The 20,194-nt window shown below is 34.4% G+C and overlaps 1 protein-coding gene across 3 annotated transcripts in view; it reads left to right on the forward strand.

Annotated features, from left to right (window-relative positions):
• The window catches only part of HNF4G (hepatocyte nuclear factor 4 gamma), a 121,387-nt gene that overhangs the window by 30,781 nt on the left and 70,412 nt on the right, over positions 1–20,194 (forward strand). For all 3 annotated transcript variants that reach the window (XM_038579568.1, XM_038579570.1, XM_038579569.1), the window contains exon 2: positions 17,611–17,665. The gene's annotated coding sequence lies outside the window, so the exon portion shown is untranslated. The remainder of the gene's footprint in view (positions 1–17,610; positions 17,666–20,194) is intronic.

Here is a 20,194-nt window from a genome sequence, read left to right on the forward strand (position 1 = left end):
GTTTTATATGCCCATTGATGGGCCATTTTATTTTCTTTTTTGGGTTTAATTTCTGCCAGGAAGGGCATATTTATGAATTCCTTTTTATAATTTAATTTAATATTTTAAAAGATTTTATTTATTTATTTATTCATGAGACACACAGATAGAGAGAGAGAAGCAGAGACACAGGCAGAGGGAGAAGCAGGCTCCATGCAGGGAGCCAGATGTGGGACTCGATTCCGGGACTCCAGGATCATGCTCTGGGCTGAAGGCAAATGCTAAACCGCTGGCCATCCAGGGATCCCTTTTTTTAATTTTAGTATGTAGCACAGTACCAATAAGATTTCAGCTTAATTAACTGGGCGTTCAGTTTTAGTTGACGGTCGAGTGAATCAGTGGCAAAAAAACATTTGAAATGTTTCATCAAATGTTATTTCAAAATAAGTAATATATTTTAATGTAAGCTCTTTGCCAGACGTGGGGCTTGAACTCACAACCTCAAGATCAAGAGTCATGTGCTCTACCGACTGAGCCAGCCAGACACCCCATCATACTATTTTAAATCTTGAGAAAGGTGACATAACTTATTTTCTAAATCAGGATACTATTGAGAGTAGCAAGGGAAGCTATTATTAATTATGCTTGGCCAACAGATTGTCACCTGTTCAAGTTTGGGCTACTGGTCATTGTAACAAGGGTTAACTATAACCAATCAAATTGAATTTTAATGTTCAAATGGAAGATTTGCTATTCAGTAATTACAAAGTAATCATAAACCCCTTTTAACATTGCATTTGTGTTAAAACATATTTGATTTTACTGATTCCTTCTATTAGTAATGACATTGCTACCATCTTTATGATCTATTATCTCAAGTCAAAGAGGATGGAGACTATAGGAACTGACTTTTCTTGTTTCCATTTGGGAACATTGGTAAGTTTGTTTATATCATAGATGCAACCTAAAATTCAACACTTTACTTTTGAACTCATCAAAAATTTTAATTTTCTGACTCAAAATTATCCATTTCTTAGAATTCTGTATGTTTTCTTTGTTTCACCAGCACTGTATTAGAGAAATAGGATTTTAATTCCTCACGGGGATGGCATATGCTTTATAGAGAATGACAAAGCTGCTTCAAGGTGGAGTTAATTCGCCTTGGAGTTCAATGACCTGCTCCTACAATTAGTCTCTTATCTAGAGTTTCATTATGTGAGCCTCAGCACATAGCTTATCACTGGTCAGACTCCTTTCTTATTCTTGGGGTAATTCAAACCTTCAAAAGCTAAATTTCCAGCTGTAAAACATCCAGAGTGGTTGTTAATGAAGACACATGTCACCCTTTGTATAAGTTCGGGCTTTTCAAGTATCTTTCCTTTAAAATTATACCGTAAAAACCTTGACTTTATTTTTTAAGTGTTAAAAGAAAGAAGTATATGCATAGTTTCCCTATGCACGTGTTTCATTTTTTGAATAATAGGCCATGATTTTATACCTAGGTTAAATTATTTCCATCCATTATTATTGTTATCAATGAAGAAATTCATGATCTGTGAAGATTTCTGAGCATATGACTTATTATTAGAAAAATAACTTAGAATTACAGGGATTGTTATAGGAAAGAGAGAAAAAACTTAGTATAGCCTTATGTTTGCCAAAAAATTTTTAGACTTTAAGAGGGAATTTATGCAATATTGTTTCCTCATAGGATGCATAGAATGTTATGCAGTGACTGACGGAATAAAATATTAGAGGCCCAGTGTGATCATGCAGCTTCATTCCCAAATTTTCCTGGCTTTATATTTTCATAGCACTTTTTCTGCTCATTTATTGAATCTATATTATCTTGAATGATATGTCTATACATTTGCCTTCCACTTGAATGAGGGATCTATGAAGGCACCTTCAAATATTATTCATTATAATTCTTAATCACATTGCCTACTCTGTATTAGGCCTTTAATAGACATGTTTAAGATAATTAATAAAGAAATGAATGATTATATAGGGGTTTTAATGTTCAAATGGACCATTTCGGGTTGAAATTGTAGCTCACAACCATCCACCAGGGTAGCGGTATGTCAGGCCTCTTGAATTTAAGTTTTCTATACCCTATACCACCAGCCCGTCCTGATATCTGCAGCCTCATTCCTACTCCAGGACTATAGGTTATGTCTTGTTTTGTTCCTTGCTGGAAGCAAAATAGCACAGGAACTAATAATACTGATTTGGGCCTTCTGGAATTAAGTGATTGATCTGCCTCAATCACAGGCAAGTTATTTCATATTTCTGATCTTAATGTTTTATGGTTTTTTTTAATGAAGAAAGTAATGTATATCACATGTGATAATACTGAGCATTAAGTAAAATGTGTATTAAGTCATTAGTACATTTACTAGTACATCCTCACTTATCCTCTTGTTCTCCAGCCACATTGGTCTACCTGAAGCTTCCAGAATACACAGATTGTTGGTGCTTTGGTGTTTTTCTGTGCTCTACACAGAAGCCCTTTTCTCCCCAGTTATTTTTGCTAGGTCTTTTCCTAAATGTCAAATTCTGAGAGAGCTCTTATCTAATCAGCCTATCAAAAATAGCCCTAATCATGCTGTCATCTCATCTTGTTTTATCTCTCTTAATTGTACTTAGCAGTCACTGACATTTTAATATGTATATTTTGTATGCCTCTCTTGCTTACAAGAATAAGGTGCATGAAGGCAGAGACTTTGCCCTCTTTATTCACTGCTCTAGCTCCAGTACTAAGGAGAAAACTTAGTCTATTACATCATGAAACACCTATTTTTTGACTGAATGGAAGGAATTGTATAAGAAAATGCTGCTATTAAGAATCAAACTATTAAGGAGGGCACGTTTTGTGATGAGCACAGGGTGTTGTTTGTAAGTAATGAATCACTGAATTGTACTCCAGAAACCAATATTGCACTGTAGGTTAACTAAGTAAAATTAAAAAAAAAAATCAAACTACTTGGAAACACTTGTGTATATGCATATTACTATAAGTGTTAACATTTTGTAGGGAATAAGATTGTCAATTATATATAAAAAATGAGATATAGGTCTTGAGTTCTTCCCTATTTCAGCCACACCCATGCTTTTTGTGCAATAAGTCCTTAAATGCATTTTTCTATCTCATCAAAACCCAAACAAATAACTCATCTTCCAAATTAAGTATATCAACCCTCAAAACAGTAAAACACTAAGTTTTTAGGAACTTGACTTCCTAAAAAAAAATGGACACTGGACTACACAGTCTATTTGAGAACACAAAATGTGATTTTTGAGAACATAAAATTTATTAACTTTTTTAAACCTAAGTGATATATTTCATATAGTTCTTCCATCTGTCTCTATTAAGAGATGTATTTGGTAATAACATTGCTTCTAGATGGATAGGAGGGGATTAATAATTAAAAATTAAGTTTCATAAAATGTTGGTATCTTTAGTTACACACATATCCAATTGCTACAGTCAATGTGGTGAGTAATGTTCAAGTATTTATGCTCTAGAGAACAATTAAATGATTTGCTACAACCTGGTGTTATGAATGAACATAGAGAACTATAATTTTTCCGGGTAGTTGATCTTAAAGTATAGCAAAATGAAATATGCAAGTAATTAAAGAAAATGTTTTACTAACATTTATCTTGATAAATTATTTCAGTTCTACGTTTCATTTTGCAGACACATCTGCAATGCCATTGAATTAGTGAAATAACTGAAAAGCTCATAAAAGTGATAATTGCTTTTATATTTTTGAGCAAGATGTTAAAAAGATTTTTATTTTTTTATTTATTTATTTTTTTTTTTTTAGATTTTTAAAACTAACCATAATGCTCTATTAACAAAAATTCTTCAATAAGTTACTTTTGTTGTAGGGGCACCTGGGTGGCTCAGTCTGTTAAGCGTCCAACTCTTGGTTTTGGCTCAAGTCATGATCCCATGCGTCGTGGGATGGAGCCCCATGTCGGGCTCCGCAGGGAATCTGCTTGAGGTCTCCTTCTGTCCTTCCCCCCACTCTCCATCTCTCTCTCTCAAATGAACAAATAAAGCTTAAAAATATTAGTAGTTGCAATGTTTGCATATTTTCCGTATGCAAACTTATTTAATCTTATCTTCAAAAAACTAAACCGAAACCAAAGCAAAAAAAAAGATCCTAATTGAATATGGTTATAGCTCTATGGGATTAGGTATTCTAAGTCAGAACTGGTTACAGTGAGTTGTGTGGACTTTTCCACCTAGTGAGCATCATTGTCTGAGTGCTTATGGGAACCGTAGAGTGCCTCTTATCCAGGACTTCTTTGTCTAGAAATACTCAAAATTTTACAAACTTGTCCAGAGCCTCATGTATCTAAAAAACTCATTTTCTACACTTTGAGGATCTTATTTTCTGTGTAAGATCGTAGTTGAATTATTCAAAATTCAACATAAATATTATTAGGAAAAAAGGAATGTATAGAGTTAATATTGAATACATTGCGCCACCTACTAAGAATGAGGTTACAAATGTTTGAGGGTGGTATGATATATAATACAACTCAAGAAGGGACTTATGGGGTTACTATAAGAATTTGCTGATCTGTCATATTTGAGATTTTTTTTTTAGAGGGGGGCAGAAGGAGAGGGAGAGAGAAGAAATCTTAAGCAGGCTCCATGCCCAGCATGGACTTGGGGCTTGATCCCACAACGCTGAGATCATGACTTGAACTGAGATTGAGAGTTGGATCTTTAACTGACTGAGCCATGCAGGCATCTCAAGATTTTTTAAAAATCTTTTTTCTATTTCCTTGAGAGCATACTCCTGTGAAAAATATAACTGTGTTTTATTGGATTACTTAGTTTTCATTTTAAGTTTATGTTTGCTATTCTACTTTATCTGGGCCATTTTTATGTCTAATTCCTTTTTTAAAAAATGGAGCATATCCCAGTGGGCATGGGCATGGAGCCTTCCTAAGATTCTCTCTCTGTCTCTCTTTCTGTCTCCCCACCCCATCACTTGCTACTCACATGTGCTCTCTCTCTCTCCAAAAAAAAAAAAAAAAAAAAAGGAGTATAAGGAATTGACAATTGACTTCAGTGTTTACTTAGAAAGTATAAGAAATGCAGTTCTTACCATTCTTACCAGGTTGGTAATCAAAATCTCTTCCTTGTATTGTGAAGGTAAAATAAACACTCTATATGCAAGCCACATGGAATAAAGAATCTATTTTTAACCAGTTGATGTTTTTAGTATTTATCAAGTCTAATATATCCAGAAGATCCATTGACTAATTAATTTAGTCATTTACCAAGTATGTTGTATTCAGAGCAGATTCCAAAGCTCCATATTAGTAACAATGGACTATTCTGCATTGTAAAGAGAATACATGTGCATCAGTTTTCATGAGGAAGGACCAAGTATCTCTCACATGTCTATTCATCTAAGAGGAAGTGAGAAGATGAGGATGTGTATTAATTCTTGCCACCCTTCCCCTTTTTTATTTTTTTTTAAAGATTTTATTTATTTATTCATGAGAGACACAGAGAGAGAGGCAGAGACACAGGCAGAGGGAGAAGCAGGCTCCATGCAAGGAGCCCAACGTGGGACTCGATCCTGTGTATCCAGGATCAGGCCCTGGGCTGAAGGCGGCGCTAAACCACTGAACCACCTGGGCTGCCCACCCTTCCCCTTTTTTAGTGTAATAAGGTAGCCTTGATTTATCAGGTAGTTTTATGTGATCTCCTTTCTTGGCCTTAAGATAGAAGGGAAGTTGGTGCCCACCATGGGCTGTATATTTTATGCCTATCCCCCACTATACCCCTGCGGTAAATCTTTCTTTAAGTGAAAAAACTGAAGTTGTCCAGAATCAGACAAGTAGCAGAGCCAGAATTAAAACCTGGGTTTATGTGACTCTAAAGTCATTCCCTTAGATTTTACCATGAGTTATTTGAGGAAAGAGGAAAGAGGCAATATCTTAGGTTGAAACTTTCATGGAGCATCACAAATAACATTAAATCTAATAGGTCGATCTTCTGTGTGCGTTAGAGAATACCTCTGAGAAGGTATGTGGAGCATTTGGGGTGAAGGAGTGGTGGCAGCTGGGTTGGTGGCTACTCAGGTCTTGCTCAGCAAAGGGGTATTTATTCTTGGGAGCATTACCATAGGGTAGAGTAGGCTCCTTTCTGGAGATGAGGGAAAGCAGCATCTAAGATCTGATGGAGTAAAGGCTTGATTTGCTGGAGGGAGTGGTTAGAAAGAGCATCTGTATGTGAAATTAGATTCGTGGTCAAAGTGAATGGAGATGTGAACTCAAGAGATGACTGTGAGCTCATGGGCCCTAAGCAGTTCCAGGGGGAGCCTGGCATCAACACTGGACTGGGTTCAAAATAGGATGATTAATTAATTGAGAATAGTGACCATAGCAAAGAAACATTCATCATGAGAGAGTTAAAATTTTTAAGAAAATTAAAATTTGTCATTAATAAGCTGCAGAAATTAGGTTTTCCTTCCTAAGGAATTATCAAAATGAGTTTGTGACAGATGTAGTATACAGAATGAAAGACCTGCTATATTTTTAAAAAATACAAATCTATATACACTTTGTAAGTATATATACATACTTACAAATGCATGTGTGTTTATGTGCATACATATATGTGTATATATTGTATGAGGTGATGGCCATTTTCAGTAGAGAACAAATTAGAGAATGATAGTAATTTTAAGGAAAATATAATGAGCTGTTAATTATGTTTTAAGACTAGCCTGGGCACTGGTAGGTGGTTAGGATTAGAAATATAAATTTGGGAGGTAATAATAATAGTAGCAGCTCCTACTGTTCATAAGGTTCCTGAATTAATGTGTATATAGGTAAACATGATAAAATTAAAGACCAGGTCTTGCATTAAGGGTGGGAGAAAAATGTATAATCTAACTAAAAGAGATGAGGAAGGAAGAAATAAGCAAGAGAAAGAAGACCAATGTATGTTTGTGTTTAAAGAGCTAGACTTTATCTACTTCTAACAGAAAATAGTTGTCAAAATGAGAGAAATCTTGAGAACAAAGAGACACTCCAACTCATTTTTAAAGCTTATTTTTCCTAAGGGAACAGGAATCAAATTTTAATGATTTCCACTAGAGACAAAACAAAAACAACAAACAACAAAACAAAAGCAAATAAACAAAAATCGTGTTCCGATTTTGACATATATATATATATATATATATATATATATATATATATATATTTCTACACTATCCTGTTCTTTGGAGGTTGAGGAATTGTGTCTTCTTTCTTCATTTCCTAAATGCCATATGTGTAGTATATTTATTTAATCGAATTTACACCTTCATTGGAAGCAGCAATAACTTCCACTTACAGGTTGGCATTTAAGGGGCAGAGTTCGTGTTGCTTCAGCGTTGTAACTGGGTCAAAGTTAAGAACAGTTTTAATCTCATGTATGCTTTTTAAATCAAAAGTGAAAGCTAAAGAGAATAATGAATATCATTCTTACACTCATTTTCCTAATGACTTTCTGAGTTTTTTCACTACTCCTTAACAGATATGATACTAATGAAAAAAGTTGTTTATCTTAAAATATGTATTTTTAAGAAACAATAATGGCTTCTATCTTAGGTAAACATACCATTTTAACTATATTCAAAATACAACAATACAAAATATTGGGCATTTTTAAATTTTTCTCATTTCATTTTTATTCACTTATAATGACTACATCTGTTTGACAGTCACTCAACAAATATCTATCTATCTACCCATCTATCTACCTATCTGTCATCTCTCTGTCATCTTCCTCATTCTTCTAGGCTAAGTGGGATTATATAAGGAAACATAATTCCTACCTCCTGATAGGAAGGAGCTTCATAGTAGCTGGGCAAATAACATATAAAATTGAATAGAATTTAGGATAAATAATAATACCAAGTATGTCTTGTAACAATATACGGCCATATCCCTAGTCAGCAGGATATTCGTAAAGTATCATGAGTTCTTAGGAAGGAAAGATCACTGTGGACTGTCAAGAATATGAAACCTAATATATGTGCAGAATTTTAAACTTGTGCCTGAATTGTTCTCATTATGTAGAAAAAAATTCTGATTTCTCTGTGCTATATGAATAAACAATATAAAATATGATCAGGAAACTAGTAGGAACATGAAAAAAATATAGTTGTTTTGTTGGGTGATAGGATTCTGGGTAATAAAATATTTATTCTAGTTGTCACTTCAAAATCTTGCTTGTGTAGTGGTGTTTATAAATGAACTGTGTACTTTGGCTTCGCGTAAGCAAAAAGAGGTAAACTCTGCTATGTCCTTGTGTAAAATCAAGGAGCTAATTCATACATATGTTCATTCAGGAAATGTTTGTTCATTTATGCATTTAATCATATACATGTTTATTCATACCTCCTGTCTTAGTTCAAGCTGCTCTAACAAATTACCAAAGACTGGGTGCCTTAAACAACAAACAGTTGTTTCTTATAGTTCTAGAGGCTGGAAGTCCAGGACCATGGTGCCAGCATGGTTGGGTTCTGGTTGAAAACCCTCTTCTGGGTTGCAGACAGATGATTTCTTGCTGTATCCTCACATGGCAGAAAAAGAACTATTGAGTTCTCTGCCCTCTTCTCCTAAGGACATTAATCCCATTCATAAAAACCCCACCTTCATGACCTAGTTACCTCCCAAAGGTCTCACCACTAAATACCATCAAGTTGGGATTAAGGTTTCAACACACACATTTTGGGGAAGCATATTCCATCCATTTGGGGAGTCCTCTCCTATCCATTGGAGTGATTCAGACACTAATGACGTGATGTCAGCATGGACAGGCATTTATCTTCAGAATGCTGAAGCAGTCTGGAAAAGCTCCCCATTTCTGGAATGTTACTCATACACGTGTGTGTGTGTGTGTGTGTGTGTGTGTGTGTGTGTGTGAGTGTGCTGTCATATATGTATATGAAACTCTATAAGCATTTGACGAACACCTACTAGTCTCATACAGGATATGGGGACTTTGTTTGGTGATGTCTGATACTCATTCTCACATTCCAGAAAGGAAATACCCAAAGCAAAAGTTTACTTAGTCCAAAGCTAAATAAGTGCAAGATTTGCAAGATCTTTTGGTTGATATCAGTAATGGTTCCCTGGGGTGCCTGGGTGGTTCAGTCCGTTAAGCGTCCCAACTCTTGATCTCAGCTCAGGTCTTGATCTCAGGGTCCTGAGCTCAAGCCCTCATTGGGCTCCATGCTGGGAGTAGAGACATTATTATTATTATTAGTTATAATAATATTTATGTTGATGATGATAATGATGATGGTTCCCTAAAGAAAGGTTTTTCAGATAATGTAAGACATGTTTTAAAGGGTGCACATTGGGATGCCTGGGTGGCTCAGTGGTTGAGTGTCTGCCTTTGGCTCAGGGCGTGGTCCTGGAGTTCTGGGATCCAGTCTTACATCGGGCTCCCTGTGGGGAGCCTGCTTCTCCCTCTGCCTATATTTCGCTGCCTCTCTCTGTGTGTCTCTCATGAATAAATAAATAAAACCTTTAAAAATAATTATTTTTTTAAATTTTTATTTTTAAATAATAAAAATAAAAAAATAAAAAAAAAACAAAAAAAAAGAAAAATAAATAAATAATAAAAATAAATAAATAAAGGGCTGCACATACCAGTGAAAAACTATACACTATGGAATAGGGGGAATCATGTAGTAAATCATTTTTCCTTAGTCACATTTTAAACTTTTTAGAATGATTTTGCTTTTTAGTAAGAATTCGCCTATTTGTGACACCCCTTGGATAGAAATTAACTAGCTCAATGTTATGATACAGTACACAGAAAGTTTAATATGTGGCATCTGAGCAAAAACCTCTTTAAATACACTGTGAGCACAAAGAATTCCTGAAAAACGACTGGTATCTAAATGGTTTGAAAAAGTTACTATAATTCCCTACAGGCGCAGTTAATGAAGGCAGTACCTATCCCTATATTGAAAAGATGGACATGGTTTTCGAATATAGTCAATTTATGTGGAGAGACAGAAGATACTTATTTCCTTTAATCCAGTTTACCATTTAATCTATAAATGCAAACCATGTTAAAGGATGCTTGAAAAAAATAAACTTGAAAGTCAACATTAACCTCCCAAGGACCAGCTGAAGGTGCTCCAAAGACAATAAAAGCAAAATTTCATTATACAGACTTCAAGTGGGTTTTTTAAAAAATACCAAGCCTTTCCAACTAAAATGATGAATGCTGTTCTGATTCTAATTGACAAGTATTATATAAAAAAGAGTTCTTGCCTTCGTTCTTATCAAAACTGTGGGGATTTCCAATGATAGGACAATATTATGTGGGTGGAAACTTCTCAGAAGAATAGAGAACTTATCAGTATTTACTTAAGTTCTATTACATTCAGAGCCATAAAAGCAACTACGCTCATAAATTTATAGCCAGTCAAGGATATTGCCTCTTCCCCCAAAGAGGCTAGATATTAAAGGAGTACAGTGAATGAGCTCAAATCATGAAGTGGTTTCAATATTGGAACAGTTTTCCTCCTTCATATTTCAACTTGTAGCCAATATGCTATGAAAAATCACTGGCTAGCTAACTTTGGGGCTTTGGAAGCAAAAAAACAATCTTAACCCTTTTTTTCTTACAGATTTTATTTTTCTTCCATAATTGGTACGTAATAATAGTGTTTGCCCATGAATGAGCTCTAACCGTAGGTGCGTGATCACCCTACTTGCTTTTTATAATTTCAAATTTGTAGATAAAGATGTTCATAGAGGTTAAGAAGCTTGCCCCAAATCATAGCAGAAACAAGACATAAGCCCAGATCTTTCTGATTTTGAAGCTAGTCTAGGATTAGCTTCCTATTTCTGCTGTAACAAATTACCACAAACTGAGTGGCTTGAAATAGCATATATTATTTTATATGTTTTTGTTTTTTTGTTTTTGTTTTTTTTATAACACAAGAAGTCCCAAAGAAGTCTCCTTGGACTGAATTTAAGATTCAAGAGGGCTGCATTGCTCTGGAGACTGATGGAGAATCTATTTCCTTACCTTTTCCAGCTTCTAGAGTTTTTCTCTACTCCTTGGGGCTCGTGGCCCCTTCTTCCATCTTCCATCTTCCAAGCTAACAATCCGATCATTCTAATCTCTATTTCTGTCACCACATCCCCTTTTCTAACTCCTCTGACTCCCTGTTCCATATTTTAAGGACCCTTCTGATTGCATTAGGCCCATCTGGCTTTTTCAGGATATCAGGATATTCACCCTCTTTTTTTTTTTTTAAGATTTTATTTATTTATTCATGAGAGACACAGAGAGAGACAGAGACAGAGACAGAGACAGAGATACAGCCAGAGGGAGAAACAGGCTCCAGGCAGGGAGCCCGACGTGGGACTGGATCCCGTGTCCCCAGGATCATGCCCTGGGCTGAAGGCTGGGCTAAACCTCTGAGCCACCCGGGCTGCCCTATTCACCTTCTTTTAAGATCCTCAACTTAATCACATCTTCCTAGTCACTTCTGCCATGTAAAATAACATATTTGGAGCTTCCAAGGATTAGAACATTTTTGGAGGCCATTATTTTGCCTATTGCAGAAGCTAAGGAAGATATAAACATAGTACAGTTGTGTGAAGATTAATATTAATAAAATTAATGTTAATATATTGATATTATAATTTAGTAGACCATATATAATCAGTAAGATTAATAATCACTAAAATGACTATGCTAGTATAATATAATAGAAGTAGTTTGGGACAGATAAATCCTTGCTCCATCATTTACTAACCTCAGATAAATCTCTTAGTGCTATTTCTTTAGAGTCAATACGCTGGTAAAATTATACCAAATTTTATTCTGTAGAACAAATAAAAACATATTTAAACACTTACCTGGTAGGTGTTTAACAAATGCTTGTTTCTTCTCCCTTATTTTTAGAAAATAACAAAGAGAAAATGGTTAAAATAGTACATGCTGCATGCAAATATCACAAGTACTGAGTAATAACAATTAAACCTGCAAAATCTGTTTATTTTCTAAATATGTTTAACATTCTGTGTCAGGCTTATTTTTATTTAAGAAATAATATTGTGCTACCCCTCCCTTTTTTTCCTCTCATACTCAATGCCTGCATTTTTTTTCCTTATAATGTTAAATTTGGGCATTCGAATTAATTCATTAGCCTGATGATGGCTTCTTCTCATACCATTTTAGGTACTTATTTTTTTAAGATGAAAGTTTTTTTTATTGTTTTAAGTGTACAGCTAGTAGTTTTATGGGACATGAATTCTGAGTCAGTCTTTTAAAAATTACTTTTTTTGATTAATCACAATCATGTTACAGGATGGTTAGAATTAATAAGTTCTCTCTCTGCCTTGTCTTTTCTTTCTTCTCAACAATTTTTCTTTCTTTTTTTTTTTTTTTTTCTCAACAAATTTTCAGGGCAACTCCTAACTGTTGCTTTTTAATTCTTTTCTGTTGGAGTGCTACTCTATAATTCTTGATCACATGCCCCTCGACTTTAAAATAGTATTATTGACTCCTGCTCTGAAAGTTGAGGATGTGTCCCCCTTAACTTACCCCATCTCTCCTAGCCCTTCCTTTCAATATTTGACATTTTTATTTTTCGTTTTGTTCTTTTATTGATTACTTTTATAACTTGAAATAAAACAGTTAAAAATTAATTTCTTTTTTCAACAAGTCTAGACTCTTAATTTTTTAAGACAAGTTATTATTACTTCTACTAATTTCTTCACCTTTTCCTTCCTCCTGTGGCTTACTTTTGGTCAGCTAAACTTTTATGTTCTCAAGCTTATTTATATTTATATTTTTTCTTTCAGTAACCACCACCAAGTCTTCCTCTTTTTTTGTATTTATATTGACTCTAAAAGTTGGAAACATGTAAATAATGTTGGTAGTCCACAAGTACCGTCTAAAGCTGAGGCTATACTTAACTTGGATATCGGTTCATCCCCAGAAACCTAAGATACCCTTGGAAAAAAGTTAACTGTGCTCAAATGATTCTTTCTTTTGTTTATTAAGCTCAATTGCTTGAAATCATTCTAAATTTACATTTGCTTTACATCTGGGCTTTAACTTTTCAGACAGGTTTGTTCTTAACCCTGAAATTTCAAATTATGTTTCTTTTTGTTTCTCAATTTGCTCTTACCTTACCCTCATTTTTTTTTTTAACCCTCAATGCCTAATGTTGTCTCAGATTTTCTTCCCCCAAAACGTCCCTTGTGGAGCTCTACATATTTTTGAAAATCTCACAACGCAACACAATTGGAGGATTTCAAAAGATGAGTGTGGGCCTTTTTTCATCCTTTGACTTGAGATCCCCATGGGCCTGTTCAATTTTGAAGCTTATATTCTACTTTAGTATGGGAGATATATTCTAGTTTTTTTCTTTTTTTTTTTTAATGATTACGTCTTTCCCATTTCTTTGTTTTCATTTTCTCTTCCCGTTTCTGTTAGTTGGACCTCCCAGGTTAGTTTTCTTTGTCTCTCTGTATTTTTATTCTTTTTTCTTCATTTGTTCTTTATATAAGAAATATTTTTATTGCTTACTTTTTAGGCTTCTGATGCACTTTGTATTTTGGTTATTATGTGTTTAATCTCTAGGATCTCTTCAGTTCTATAATTATTTCTATTATTTATTTTAATATTTTTAATCTATAAAATATACCATACATGCATAAAAGCAAACAAAATATTATTTTCAAGACTGTCTTGGCTGTTCTTATTCTTTTGAACACCACATAGATATTTAGAATGAGCTTATTAATATTCACTAAAAATCATGCATGAATTTTCATTGAAATGCAATAACCTTACCAATAAATATGCAAAGTCCTTGATTTATAGAGTCATCTGTTGATACTGTCTTCAACTTTGGGATTTTCTGCATAAAATCATTATATATGTTCTATAAGTACACTATGCTTTTATAGAAATCAGTCTTAAAAAAATACAAAAAGAAATCAGTCTTTAGAAAAAAAAAAATCACACCCCTGTTTTCTTTACTCTGAGGTAAAGGAAAACCTGTATTAGTCAGTGATTGCTACACTAATGCTGCATAACAACAAGAAGCCATAAAATGCTCAATGACTTACTCTTTATTTTTATACTCTCAAGGGTGTTAATAGGATTGATCTAGGCTAGGCTCTTTTGGATTAGGGCTAAACCACAGAGTTCGGATTATATTTCAGGTCTGAAGTACAGTTGAAGGGACAGTGGATAGAGGGGCATATTCTTTGGCAGATGACAGGCACACAAGACAGCAAGCCAAGCCATGAAAACAAAGTTTCTGTTGCATGATGTCCACTAACATTCTATTAGTCAAAGCAGTTTCATGGCCAACCTCAACATTAGTTGGTGGGGAAGTATACTCCACTCACAGCACAGGCACTGTAAAAGTACCTAGCACAGGGTGTGGTTGTATAATCCTAGTGTAAGAAACTGAATAATTGGGACAATAATCCAATTTATATCAGAAGGAAAGTATATGAATATGAGTATTCTTGGTATATATGATTTTTTGTTTGTTTATTTTGCCATTAAAAACTTCCTCAAGCTCTTTTTTTTTAAGAATTTCACTGATAAGATTAAAACGTTACTCATTGACTTGTTATATAAGTAGCCACTTTACTGAAGAGAAAAGGCCACTTATACTCTCTCATTAGTATGAGACCTGTGTTCAAACTATCCAGTGAATATTCCTCAGTATGACCAGTATTTTCACTAACTCTTTATTTGCCCAAATCCTATTGCCCTTCAATTTCCAATCTTCAGATCTCTCCGAGTTATGTGTTGGTATTTCTTCTTTCTCATTCCTCCATCCACTTGGTGAACAGGTCCTGTCAGTTCCAACTCAACATACCTTTCAAATCCACTGACTCAATTTTTATTCATTAGAATTTTTCATCTGCAACCAAGAGTTTTACCCTCACAAACATTTGGAGTCAGAAACATCTTTAACAAGAGAATTCTGAGAATGTCCCATGTTTAGAGGCCTCAACTGCTAGAACCTTGGCTCTCCACTGACTACAGGATAAAAACTGGATGTCTTTAGAACAGCATTTAAAGCTCTTTATAGCTTAGTCTCAATATTTTTCTCTCCTGAGGAACATTCAGTTTCCATCTCTCCTCATCCACCACTCAAATCTATATGGAATGCTGACTTTCAAACTCTTTACTCTTCTAGATGACTTTCTCACTGTTTCAACTATCATCCACTGTCTTCTACACTCAATAAGTCATTCACCATGCAGAGCCAATTCAGACATCATTTTTGCTCTCAGGCTTTACCTGACCCAGTCAGTGTTCCTCTGGGGAATTTTATCCCATTCTACCGAAATACTCATTTAAAAATTTCTCTCTTGGATTCTTTACTTTTGATTATAAATGTATAAAAAAATTCTTACAAAAACCAGGTGACATATACAGAAGAAAATAAAGTCTATAATAATCACTGTTCTCCTCTGCTTAAGAGAATACAGTTAATAATTTGGTACTGTTTTGTTTTAAAGGTCAGTTGGCTTCATTTAACAACATGGCAGAGGCATTTTTTCAATTACATCTCATTGTAAAAAATTAATTTAGCTATTTCTCTCTCACCCTAGATTGTTCATTCCTCCAAGGAGCATCTATTCTCTCGTAATGCCTTATTTCCAGTAAACAGTGCAATGTCTGGCAAATAGGAGACATTTAATTAATAGTTTTGTGAATGTTAAATGAAATGGGAATATGTTTCTAAGTCCAAATATCTCAATGAATCAAAAAAAGTTTATTAACTACAGTCAATGATAAATTCTAAAAATGGTGGTATTTTACTAATGTCAATACATCTTGTTTTATCAAAATATCATTTTTTGGGACACTGGCACTGTGGCAAGGCAATAATTATGTTGTAATTGTTTGTCAATCCTATCTTCCCCTGTTTTGATGGTTGGAAATTTTTTACCATAAGGAATTCAGTCACATAAGGCTTTAAATATTGATCAAATAATGCTGCAGCCTAAATACTGGAAAGGATTCACAGGGTTAAATCATTCTAGTCCTTCTTTTTTCTTCCCCCTTTTAAAGAAATGTAACTCTATTGTCTGATCTCCTTATGGTCCTTGTCACAACTGTATGGCTTTTAATCACTCATACATTCAGTGAGTTACTGCACTGCTGGAACCTTAATAATGTTCTAGTTTGTTTGGATGATCTTCCTGATAAGGTCCTGACAATCTCTCAGTATAATGGGAAGACAATCAAAATAAAAAATGCTCTAAGAGTTCAGGTAGTAGAGCATGCTATTATTTTTCACAGAGTGCAAGGATATTAAAATACTGACTTCCATGCCTTTGATTGAGTTTGTGATGAAATTCAAGAAAAATTGAAAATTTGAATTATTCTACTGCCAGTAGGGACTGTATATCATGAGCAGAAAGCAGGCATATATAACCAACTGTTGTATCATAATCTCAAGAGTGTCAGATTGTCCTTCTTTTATAGGAGTTTCTGTAGTGTGTCTAGGCAATTAATTCATTATATAGCTCTTTTATATTTGCAGTTACCACATGGAATTTTACAAAAATATCAAATGTCAACTTTACTGCACATTGTTTGAATAAATAATAATAATGATGATAGAGTATTTCAGATTTTTCAAGGTGCTTTCCATTAAATTATCTCATTTAAACTCACCAGACCTCTTAAATAAGCAGTGGAATTATAATTCTCTGCTTGCTCCCTCCTTTCTGGCTCCTTCCCTCCTACTGTTTCCCTATTTCTCTTTCTTTCTTTTAAAGGAGAAAATTTGGTATATGGGAAGAGCACAGAATATAAATTCAAGCATTTAATCCCATTCTTGCTCCCATTGAATTATTTGGCATTGGGAAGATCACTTTCATTTCTTAGAACCTTGGTTTCCTAATTGGCAAAATAAGAATAATGCAGAACTATATACCTCAAAGTTGTGAGGATTAAAATGAAATATAGGAAACATAAAAAAAAAAAACAAAAAGCAAATGCAATGTCCTTGTTAGGTTCTTTTAAAGGGAGCTTGGGATAATGGAAGAGAGAACATTTTGGCCACACTGCTTTTTAATTATAGTACTTGATCAAGTGATCTAACCTTCCTGAGCTTCATTTTTCTCATGTATAAAATGGGCCTAATAATTCCTATCTTGTGAAATTATTAATAGAAAAAATAAGGAAACATATATACTGTTCCTAACACAGTTTTTGAAACATTGTATTGTATAAACTCTTAAAAATTGTTTGTCTTCCATCTTCCCTCTTTCCTACCTTATTTCTTCCTACTTTATTCTTCTTCCTCCACTTCAACTTGTATGGCAGGGAAAATGGAGCACATGATTGCAAAATCCTGAGATTGAATAATTAAAACATTTTTTAGCATCAAGACTTTTCTCTTTTTCAAATAATATTGTAAGCTGCAGTTGAGAAAAGAGAAGGGGATTCAAGTCCCCATGCCCCTCTTTTGAGTGAAAACCCTTCCTCTCATGTCGTAAAGCCTGCCTTGAATCCTGAACACTTTTCACAGTAGAATTTGAAAACCACTGTTATAGTGCAACCTCTTCATTTTACAGATGAGGAAACTGAACTTGAGAAAAGTTGAGTGACTGGCCTAAACTTGCAAAGCTGGTAAGTGGCAAGCTAAGGCTAGAACTCATTGTGTTTTCACTTTGCCCCATTGTTCCCCTTACTAAGTGATGGTACAGAGTGCAGATATGTATAATTAAGATCCCTCTCTTGAAGGATAGTACAGTCTATTTGTGGAGGTGGAATTTAGATTAAAAAGTTGAAGAAATGTAAAGTGGCATGATATAGCTATGAAATAGATGGAATAGGTAAATACTTCAAGAATAGAGGAACATGAATGATCATTGTCTTTTGGGATGGACTCTACAAGCTCCAGGAGAGCAGGCTGTTTTTGCTCATTGTCATTTTATTCCCAGTGCAGACAGAAATGCCTGACTTCCAATAAGACACTATTACTTGTTATTTTGAATGAAGTGAATAGATGGGGTAATGAAGTATATAATCAAGTCAAACTTAGAAAAAGTCCAGGGATTTACAAAATATAGGTAAGGGTGTTTAAACTGTGGGTTGCTCTTCATTCTTGTGCGATGAAATAAATTTGGTGGATCATGATTTACATGTAAAAAGTTCCAGTGTCATTATGCCATGAAGATTGTTTGGATTTATATGTGATACTGACATATAACATGTTTAGATTTTTAAAATTTTTATTTACTTATTTATTTGAGAGAGAGAGCGAGAGAGCAAGAGAGAGAGCGAGATGGCAAGAAAGAACATGAGCAAGTTGGAGAGGGAGAAGCAGGTTCCCTGTGAGCAGGGAGCCCAATGTAGGGCTCTATCACAGGACTCTAAGATTATGACCTGAGCTGAAGGTAGCCACTTAACTGACTGAGCTACCCAGGCTTCCCATATAATATATATGTTTAATTGTGTGTATACTTGGTCACAATTTATGTCTCACTTTAGGTCATGGTTTAAAATGTTTGAAAAATACGGTTTTAGACAAAGGAAACACTAAAGTTTGAGGCAGGCATATAAATGTTTTGTGGAAGAATAGTAACTTTAACAGAGTTACTAAGTCAGAGGTGAAAAGAATAGTGAAATCAAGATGAAGTTGAAATCAAGATGAAGTTTGTCCAGAGGAAGAGGAATCCATTTGGTTCTTTAGCTACTGAAGAATCCTTGGGGATCCTTTTTGCCTTCCACTGTTTCTACACTCCACACTAGAAAGATTAACCAAACTACACTTTAGAAAGATTAAGTCATCAGGAAAGGTAAATTTGATTGGAACTGGGGAGTCCAAATAGAAGACTATGCAAAAGAGTTATCACAGAATGAGGAGTTGTGGCCTTGACTGGTGATAACTAGTAGAGAAAAAGTTTCTTGCCATGACTGAGGGTTAAAAAAAAGGTAAGTGGATGGGGTTAAAAAAAAGGTAAGTGGATGATATTGACATAGAGCCCAAATAGCAATTTCTTAGAACTGAGGGGGGAAAAATTAGGAAAAAAAAGTAGGACAATAGTCAAGAGAAGATTTAAGATGGGAAGGAGGTGAGAATCTGGGATGGGTCAAGCAGAGAGAGTCAATAGAGAACACCCCTAAACATGACTAGAAATGAATCTAGAAGAAGATATCAAAATTCTAGCTACAGAGATCACCTTGAAAGGAAGAGAATTCAATTTCCTTCTTCGGAAATACCAGAGGGAATGAGAGGGATACTGATTGTAGACGATAGAAACTTAACGTGTGAATAAACATTGCTTTCAGTAAGTTGAAGATTGACCAGACACAACTATTTTAATCAAGGATATAGTATTACTCTACTTAAACTTTGTGTTACTAACAAGAGACATTTTTTAAGTGTGTAAAAACAATGTATTTGTTGTATAGGAAACATATGCTTTATTCAACCTAAATTTGTCTGAGACACTACTGCCACTTAAGAAATTACAAAGTTCTGAGTATTCTTCATTTATGGGTAAGTTAGGAAGTTAGAAAGAAGATGATTATTGTATGAAAATTTTGGATCCTCTATCCTTAAAAATTACTTAAATGAATTTGATAATGATAAAGCAAGTTCTGAAAGCTGGAAATACAATTAGAGAGGGATAAAATATGTTCACATTAGTCAAGCCTTTCTTCTTAATTTGGGTTTATCTGCCATTCAGAGGAAACTTAGAAGTAAGCGTTAGAATAATTATAATTTAAATAAAAAGCTATTGCTCAACTTATTTATTTAGAAAAGGAAACTAAATAATACCCCTTTGTTGTTTACCAAAGTATAGATATGATGGCATTACAGATGCCCATAAATGTGTGTATGTGAGTTTACATAATTAAGAGCACATTAGTGTGTGTGTGTGTGTGTGCGCGGGTGTGTAATGAAACTGTCTCTAGGCATGGTCAGGTACAAAGGTCCATCACTTAGGTCTCAGAACTAAATAAACATGTGAGTTTATGATTATTTTATTGAGCTTTCTTATTTTATGAGCCACTAATGGCCCTTGGATCAGTTATGTTGATGAGCCTGGAAACCTACAGCTTCAATGAGATTTTATTTATTGTTTTTATTTTAAAGTGCCAAGAAGAAAATGCCCAGTTCCCAGTCTTATTTTTCATTTACAATAAACC

This window comes from Canis lupus, chromosome 29 (genome assembly GCF_011100685.1).
Source record: "Canis lupus familiaris isolate Mischka breed German Shepherd chromosome 29, alternate assembly UU_Cfam_GSD_1.0, whole genome shotgun sequence".
NCBI classification, from domain to species: Eukaryota; Metazoa; Chordata; class Mammalia; order Carnivora; family Canidae; genus Canis; species Canis lupus.